This window comes from Camelus ferus, chromosome 21 (assembly GCF_009834535.1).
Source record: "Camelus ferus isolate YT-003-E chromosome 21, BCGSAC_Cfer_1.0, whole genome shotgun sequence".
Lineage (NCBI taxonomy): Eukaryota > Metazoa > Chordata > Mammalia > Artiodactyla > Camelidae > Camelus > Camelus ferus.
The window spans coordinates 20639675-20649133 of NC_045716.1; positions in this window are offsets into that span (position 1 = coordinate 20639675).

Here is a 9459-nt window from a genome sequence, read left to right on the forward strand (position 1 = left end):
TACAAGGATTCATGAAGGGTACATGGCAAAGCCGGGCATGGACACAACAGGCCACACTCTGTATGACTCTTTATATGAAATGTTCAGAGTAGGCAAATCCATGGAGACAACAAAGATGTGTGGTTGCTATGGAGAGTGACTGCTAATGGGTCACATTTCCTTTTCAGCGTGTTGGAAATGGAATTAGTGGTGATACAGTAATTTGAATATAATAAAAACCACTGAATAACAAACACGCTGAAAGGGTGAGTTTTATGGTATGTGAGTAATACCCCAATAAAGGTAGTCATGTTGATGGTGTTCTGTTAAGTACGCAGCAAGCCAGTGCTAGGGAAACCTGTGTTTCTGTAGAGGACTAGAAACCAAAGGAGTAAGAGGAGAGCTTATAACCCACCCTTAGAGAAACGGTGCCAGACTCGGGAATCTCATTTTACTCTTGAGATAGGCAAAGTGATCTAAAGATCCCAACAATGCTGAATCACATCCAGGTGTTAAATTTGACTTCTACAAAAGGGTCCTGTGACTTCAGGAAGGCTGGAATGGAGGAGAGGTAAGGCTTAAGAGGCAAACTAGGACGGATTATGAAGAATCTTAGGAGATGCCCAGAGTTTACATTCTATTCTGCTAGCAATGGCCATCCTGGTACTTTGCAAAAGAGTTTGGGCTAGGCCAAAGAGGAGCACGAAGGCCAGCCTGTCAAATTAACATCTCTCCTCATGAAGACTATTAACTCATTTAGATGGGGAAAAGTGAAGTGACAGAGGCTAACTTGATCGACTCCCTTACAGAATAGGCTTGGATGCGGACCCTCCGGCTAGGAGAACCTCCTCCTGCTTTCCCTTCCTCAGGCTCCTGAAAGCACAGTGAGGCTTGTTAGGAATGAAACCGGATATAGTTTTTAAGACCAGGATCCCAGGCCATCTGGTTCTGCCACCCTATGTTGACCATTCAATGCATGGTGATTTTTCAAATTTTGAGCAAAGAGCAGTGAGTGATGGTGAGCAGGGGGAAAGAAGTGAGGAAAGAGATGGCGCTTCATAGGTGAGAACACTCTGCAGGGGAGGGGGGCGGGGGTAAGTGTCAGAGCCTGTCAAGATGAGTGAGTAGGGAATAAAGCCTTCAGTGGCTCCCTATTGTCTCCCTGTTCACAGTCCTTAGTTTAGTTTAGAAGGCCCTTCATAATTCGGCTCATCCTTTACCCTTCCAGCCTCATCCTTAACCACACACATGCGCACACAGTCTCCCATTTCACACAAGCCGAAGCTGCAGCCATAACAGCCAGTGCAGAGAGAGCAGTTACCATGTGCCAGGCATGTCTAAGGGCTTGCTTGTATTAATCCCCATTTTATCAAGGGGAATACTGAGTCACAGAGACGTTAGCTAGTATGACCAGGATTCAAGCCCCAGCACCTGTGTCCTTAACCACTCTCACGCCATGACGCCTCTTGGCCCTGCTGAACTACTTATGGATCTGATCTGCCTCACTGCCTGGAGACAGACAGACTTCTCCCCTCCACCTCACCTGGCCAATTACATCTTATCCTTCAGAATTCAACTCAGATGTTATTGCCTCCAGGGGCCTTTCCTGGGCACCTGTCTGTGTTCTGCTGCCTGCGTTTACCTCTGTACCACCACCCTCACACTTGTCAGTGCTCTGCTGGTCTGGGTTTCACAGGATGGTCCAGAAGCCGAGGGCTGGTGCAGGGGTCGGCTGTTTCTCTTCAACGCCCAGCACACTGCCTGGAGCCTGAAGGTGCTTGATGAATGTTGGATAAACAAATAAGAAATCTGTGAAGGAGGTTTGATTGTTGGGATAGAAGATGCCAGTGATAATGAAGACAGGAGGAGGACTGCTGTCCCAAGCATCCCCCACTCCACCACCCCTGCCCCACAGCACAGCTTCTGCTCCCCTTCTCTCTCAGGAGCTGGGTGTGTTGACTCCCTGAGGAAGGAAGATAAACTGGAGCTGGCTCTAATCCCATAGTCCCACCCCTGCCATTTTACTGGCTGTGGGTCCTTGGGCAGATTATGGAAACTCTCTATGCCTCTATTTCCCTATGTTATAGGATTGTTGTGAGGATTCAATGATGCATATAAAGCATTTAGTGTGCAAAACCCTTTCCTAAACGAAGTGACCGAGCTATGTTCGCCTGCACTCTTTCTGCACAGGGCCTGTGCCTTTACATCACTTCCGCTGGTGCCTCTCAAGAGGAGATAAAATACTATGATCCCTGTTTCACAGAGGAGAAAAATGAGGCCCAAAAAGAGGGTACAGCTCAGTGGTAGAGTGCCTGCCTAGCATGCACAAGATCTTGGGTTCAATCCCCAGTACCTCCATTAAAAATAAATAAATAAATAAATAAATAAATAAATAAATAAATAAATAAATAAATAAATAAATAAATAAATGAAATACCTAGTTGCCTCCTGACCTGCCCTACTGATTCAAACCCATCTCCTGACTCTGAATTCCATATTTTCCCCACTCATGGTCTTGGATCTCTGAGGCAAGGGTGAAGACACTTCTTCCTCCCAGCTTCTGAGAATCAGGCACACAGAGTTAGGGGCAGTGCAGGGGACCCCAACCTTAACATTCCTCCAGGAGTCAGGCCTTGTGTCCCAGCCTGGAGTGCAGGAGGAAAGCCAGCACCTGAGGCAGCCCTAGAGGAGGGGGACTTAGCTCCGAACCAACAGGCTCCTGGGGCTGGGCTGTGAGGACTGACCAAAGAGGGATGAAGAGCAAAGATTAAAGCCTTCCCAGAGTGCCAGCGAGCCTCACCCTGACTCCCAGGACCCGGGTGGAGGGGAGGAGGAGCCCCACATCTCCAACCCTGGGCTCCAGGACCTGGGGATCTGGCCTAGGCTGACAATGGGGAGGGTACAGCGCAACAATGGGCTGAGATGGGAGGCGAAGGTTTAGAGCCAAGAGGCAGGAGGCCTCTGCTCCAGCCTCACTGCCCCTTGCCTCGTTGTCAGCTGTTTGCTCCACCCCTGCTTCTGCCCAAAGACTGCTCTAGCAGAACAGTCAGTGCCTCCCAGTCTTGGTCCCAAAGAGCCAAGGGCCAGAGAGGGAGGCAGTCTCTGGCCTCTCACCCGGAGTCCTACAGGGACCTGACCAGGGAGGGAAGGAACAAGAGAAAAGGATGGAGGCAGAGTTCAGGCTTGAAAACACGATTCTGGCTGCAGGGCTCTTTGTTCCAGCATGTCTTTAAGACTTCCTCCTGTGTGTTTTTTTCCCCCAAAATTCCTCAAAGGGCAATTGAAACAGGCAGAGGGTGGGGAATCAGCCATAATCTGGTGTTTTGAGATGTAAGAGTCTTCTTTGTAATGACTTTTGACCTCCAGGCAAGTAACTGGAAGGAAAAGGGAGGGGAAACTGAGGTATGTATTGTAGGTCTATCTTCAGAACCTGTTACCTGTGATAACAGGTAGAGGAAGTTTGCTTTTGTTCCTCCACTCCTGGCCCAGCTGGGGAAAATCTTTATCTGCACCTGTTGAAATTTTGGTCTTCTGCTGACCAACCCCCATGCTGAGGATGACAGAGAGCATATCTGCACATTCTTGCCACTGGCTGTAACTTCCTTGATCCACAAAATTGCCCTCTGTGGATTATTATTACTATTATTAGCCCCATTTTGCAGATGAAGAAAACAAAGGTCAACACAGCTGGTGAGTAACCAAACCAGGACTCACCCAGAGTTTCTGACTCCAAAGTCCACGTTTTTTTCTCAAACACCTCCCTGCCTCTCAGTGATAACACACAGGGGCTGGAAGGAAGAGGCCGGGAATTGAGTTGCTTTAAAGAGACCTGTGATTTCTCTACGGGAACCTTGCGGAATCATTGCCGGTGTGAGCTCCCCTAGAACGACCTCCAGGCCAGAGAGGGAGAGGCACACATGCATTCAGTCCGTCATCTCATTCCTGAAACTAACATGGCAGACCACGTGCCCGGAGACACCCCGGTCCCTGCTCCCTAGAGACTCACAGGGACTCAGTTCACCGGGGGAAACAAGACAACATGATGAACTGAAATGAAAGTCAGATTGTGGCTAGGTGACAAGAGTCTTTCATTGCTTCAGCATCATTTCCTGAGTGCCTGCTAGATGGCAGGCTTTCTCTTGGGGTTTCACAGTCAAATAAAGACACTCCTCACCCCCACAGGAGCCTCCAGCCCGAAGATGGGTAATGAGGATGGCTCCGGCTCCCACTCCAGGGCTCTCCCCGCAATGCCACAGCCTTTCCCTTCATGCCATAGAGAGCTGGGATTTTCCTGGTTATCAGAGGATTTTCAACACTGACTTAGGCAGGCAGGAAGTCAAGTGCCTGCACAATACTGGATGAGTTCTCACTCTCCTCTAAGCTCCTTCTGAAAAAAAAGAAAAAAAAAAAAAAACAGAGCCCCAAGACTTCTTCTAAACACATGCATCCCAGATGGATGGGTGCCCTTCTGGTCAGCACTCATACCACCACCTTTGGATCAGCAGGAATCAGGGTCCCCCTCCCATCTCCTGCCCCTAGAGTCCAGCTCAGCCAGCGACTAGCACATAAGGAGTGCCCATAGGTGGAGTAGGTGTAGGGAGGTTGTACTGCCAATAACAGGGAAGCAGGAGGCACAGCTCCCTCCTCAGTTGGGTCAGGCTGATGAGGGAAGAATTAGTCCCTGAAAACCTAGTTCTAGTCCTTAGAGAACTCCTACCTGATGGGGGGAGGGGTACCACTTACCTGCACTTGCCTTCAGGACACAAATGTGGGCAGCTGCTAGCCAACTGGCTTGGGCTGTGGCCCCCAGTGAGGGGGAAAGGGTGTTGGGGTGGGGAAGATGGAGAAAGAGAGGGAGGCATCAACCTGGAAGGGCTGTTGAGAGTAGATCAGTTTGGGAAGGGAGGAGAGGGGATGGGTGAGGGAAGATAAGACGAAGAGGGAATCCTGGGCGGGGTGGCAGCCTGAACACAGGTCGGGAGCCGGGAGGGGCAGGGGGTGATACTTTAGGGGACAGGGTGCAGAGGCAGAGGTGGAAGGCAGATCTAGAGATGAATTCCCAAGGAGGTGGAGGGACTGAAGCAAGTGGCTGGGGGCTGCAGCAGGGGTGGGCAGGGGAGCTGGGCTGAGAGCAGGGAGCGCCCCCCACCAACCTCCTGCCCGGGGTATTGATCTGCTAGATTACTCAATTTCACCCATATTGATCAGGTAATTGCTTTATCTCGGGTCTCATTTGAGCTCTGCATTCTCCTGGCTTCCCCTTCTCTCTCCCTCGTGTTTTTCCTAACAGCCTGACACATGGCCTTAACACAGAAAAAAAAAAAAATATATATATATATATACATACATATATATATATATATATATATATATATATATATATATATATAAAGGTTTGATTAGCCTGCCCCAGGTTGTTGCTTGGGGTGGGGGACAAGGGTAGACAGAGGCAGGTGAGATCAGCCTCCCCTCGGGACCCCTAAGTTCTCTCTCAAGAAATTCTTCCTGGCTCCACATGGTAGAAATGTCTGCCCATCCCAGGTTGTCTGAAGTCCAGGAAAGAGCTAGGGGAAATAGACCCCATAGGCCTTGGCCTCAATCTGTCTCTTCTCTCCACCCCACCCATCCTGCTCCCCTAACTGCAAGACCTAGAGTCCCCCAGATCCTCATCCAGGCTCTTGGACATCCCTTCACTAAGTCTTCAGAGTCTTGCCTCTGTCTCTCTGGCTGCTCATAACTACGCGCCCTGCCAGTCTGTCCCGTGTCCTCTCTGTAGCCCAACGCATGTGTCCTTCCTGCCCATCTTCCTCATGTTCCCACACTCTCCCCGTCCTTGTCTCAGGGCTCAGGCCACCCACCTGGCCTCCAGCTGGAGAAAGGAAAACTAGGGAAGGAGACAGCCACACCCCCAGCGAGTCCACAGACTGAGGGAGATGATACAGTTCCCCTAGGGAGCCCCTCATCTGAGAAGCAGCAGCTCCTGGCTTCCTGAAGTCTCCAGTCGGAGAGGAGGGACAAGACCCACACAAAAGACAAAAAGACATGACCCAGAGGGGAGTAACTACTGTAAGATCCTGGACAAGATTCATCTCTCTCACCATCTTCCAACGCTCAGCCCCAGATCAGCTCACAGACCAGCTGGGCAGAGGGGCCGCGGACGCTGAGATTGTCATTTTCCAGCAGTAGCACCTCAAATCTGAGCGCAGAGTACGAGGAGCCAAGGGGACACGTCCACCTGCAGCCAGGTCCCTCCCTCTAATGCAGGCTCTGGGTCCTGGAACCCTGGGATTCCCTGCACAAGTGGCTGGAGCGATGTCCAGGCATGCGTGGGCCCCGTCCCGGGCGAGCCTCCTGGGCATGGGCAGAGGGAGCAGCTGTCCACGTGCACTCCTGCACAGGCACCTGCGAATGTCAACAACAGGCCGGCAGTGCGAGGATTCTTAGCACTGGAGCTCTTTTTCCAAAAAGCTCCACTGAGACTATGTGCCAGGCACTGGGGTAGGAACTGGGGATTTCACGGTGAACACGACAGATGAGGCTCAGACTCTCCCCATGGAGTGTGGCGATATTAGGACTTTATAAGCCAGCTCTCCCTCAAATAGTCCCCTGACCCTCTACCTGACGCATGCACATCACCCAGGGCCTTGCAGGCTCACAACTGCCCCTTTGAGGAAGGGAGCCCCTGGGCAGAAACAGCAAAGGATTCAAAGCAGGGCATTGGCACACACTGCGCTGGGATGGAGGGGGGGTCCCATTTCTGAGCCCCACACACTCATCCCCACCCAGGGAGGAGCCGGAGGAAGCAGTGGTGCTGTGCAGGAAGGTGGAGCCCCTGACAGGGCCCATCTGGCTACATCCTATGGGACAAGCTCATCCTACCTGAGCTGACAGGCACCTTGATTCTGCCAAGTTCCTCCACAGAGCCCAACACAACTCTTCACCAGAGCTTCCCAGAGCAGAAGACCGCCAATCCTTTTTCCCTCCTGTCTTAGTTCCCAGAGTTACAGCTCTGTGCTCTGGGAAAGTTCCTCCTTGAGTCTAACTAGCATGCTTCCTACTGCTTCCACAGTCTTTTTTTCCCCTCTGGTCCCCCTTCCATTCAAACCCCTTGACTTTCTCTCATCCTTCCTTCCCAGGATACTTGCACTGCCATTCACTTTGGCCTCGTTGTGTTCAGGCTTGGAAGATGCGTGACCACCTGCCCTGGTTTGTCTGAGGCTCTCCTAGTTTTAGAACTGGAAGTCCCATGTTTGGGGAGACCTCTCTGTCCCAGGGACATGGGGCACCCTACCTGGAAGGTAGGATACTGGATGTGGCCCAGCTCAAGAAGACAGATGGGAGCAGGATTTGGATGCAGATACTAAGAGGCCACCAACATTTTCCCATATGTACACAAAGACAGACACAGAAACAACCACACACATAAACACACACACACACAGGTACACACACACACACAGACATCCCCAGTCTCCAAAACAAAAACACACCCAGAAGCAGACGCCCACAGAAACACAGACATGCACACTCAGATTCACGCAGAGACAAACCCAGCCTCACACACCCACGTTCCCAGAGGCAGGTGTGTGTGGACACAGAGACACACACACAGTACGCAGACGACACACAGGGGAAACACAAAAACTGACAAACACCTACGCACAAAAACACACGGTCATAGAGACCGACATCCGCAGAGACACACACTCATTTTACGACTCCTCAGAGACACACAGACACATTCAGACACCCACACAGAGGCACAAAGGAGACCCAAGAGCACAAAGCCACCTTCACCTGTGCCCACGGGCTGAGCCTATCAGCAAATTCCAGAGCCTTTCCCTGTTCCGCCTTGGAAATGCCCACAGGGTTTGGGAGGTGGGCCCAGCTCCTCCTCACCCCCAGAGGAGAAGGTGGGCCCAGCCTGAAGGTCTCAGTGGACCCCGGGCCTGAGCCTCACAGAACCAGAGAACACACACCCCACCCCACTGAAGACACCTCCTGCTTGGGCCCCTTCCTACCCGGTGCCAGGGCTGGGGACAGTTCCGCAAGCAGCCTCTCTGGAGAGGGGGTCGGGCGTGGGAAGCCCTGGTTCCCCCTCTTGGGGTCGGGCGGCGGGGGTGGAGAAGTGTGAGTGAAATAGGTTTATTACTGGGAGTCTGTTGCCTCGATTGGTATCGATCCCCACATGTCACCTTCCATTGCCACTAATGGGACATGAAGAGTCGCCACCGCCACCACAGCCCCCGGCTGCACACACTCACCCGCGGCTCCCCTCCCCCGCCCCCCCCCACCCCGCCCCGTCCCAAAGCTGCATCCCGGGCTGCCTCAGCCTCGCCTCCTCCTGCATCCCCAGCCTCTCCCCTTCCCTCCACCTCAACTCCTCCTCTTCCTCTCCTTCTGCCTCTTCTTTGTCTCCCTGAGTCTGAGTCCAGAAGCTTACCCGGCACCTCCTTTCCTTTCCCTTTTCTTTACAGCCACCTGGGGAACTTACCCTTCTATTCAGTGCCCCTTTCCCCTCCCCTCCCTTTCTTTCTTCTTCCTCTGAGTCAAGTCTCAGTCACCACCACTCCCCTGATGGGGGTGCATTGGGCCCCACCCAGTCTTGGGGAGCAGATGTGGATTCAAGAGAATGGGCCAGTGGGAACGACCCCTCTTTCACCAACAGCTGCCAAGGGGTGCTTATCAAGGGATGTTCTCACACCTGGGCTGGCCAGACAGACCCTCCTGGAATCAGCCAAGTCCCCCACCTGCACTCCAGGGCCGCCACGCCCCCAGGCCGGATGCTGGCCGGAAGAGCAAGGAGAGAGGAGGGAAAAGGAGCCTTCTTTTCCTTCTTCCGGCTCCTCGGGAGGAGATGAACCACCTCCTCACCTCCACCCCGCCCAGCAACCCCTGCATCCTCTGCAGTGTCTTCCCAGGGTCTGACCCCATCCCTGCGCCTCCGTCCGGCCCATGTTAACGTCAGATGGTGACAGAGGCACAAGAGAGACCTGAGAGGACCCATTCAGGGTGGTGAGGGCTTGATACAAAGTATGTCAGGCAGTGTCCATGGGCTGGGAAGTTTAGCCTATCGTGCTGGTTACTCAAGTATGAAAAAAAGTCACTAACTAGAACAGGAAGCAGTCTACTTGAGGGTCAAAGAGAGCATCCTTTGCTCTGCTGCATGACAGCACTCTACGGGCACAGACTCAGGGGGCTGGCAGGGGAGCTGAGGAGAGCGGGCTCCTCCCAGCCCCGTCCTGGGCCCCACTCAGCCCTGAGACTCCTCCAAGTGGGCCCTGGAGACACCCAGAGCCAGCTCTAAGCCCCACAGTGGGAAGGGCTGCCTCCTGCTGACTCCTGTCTCCAGGCAGGGATGGGGTCTCCACCCCACCTCACTTGACCCCATCACTGTGTCAGCATTATTTAGGAGGCTGGATCAGGCCAGGTGCACTTACTAGATACGAAGTTGGGGGGCTGAAGCAGTTTGAAATGTGT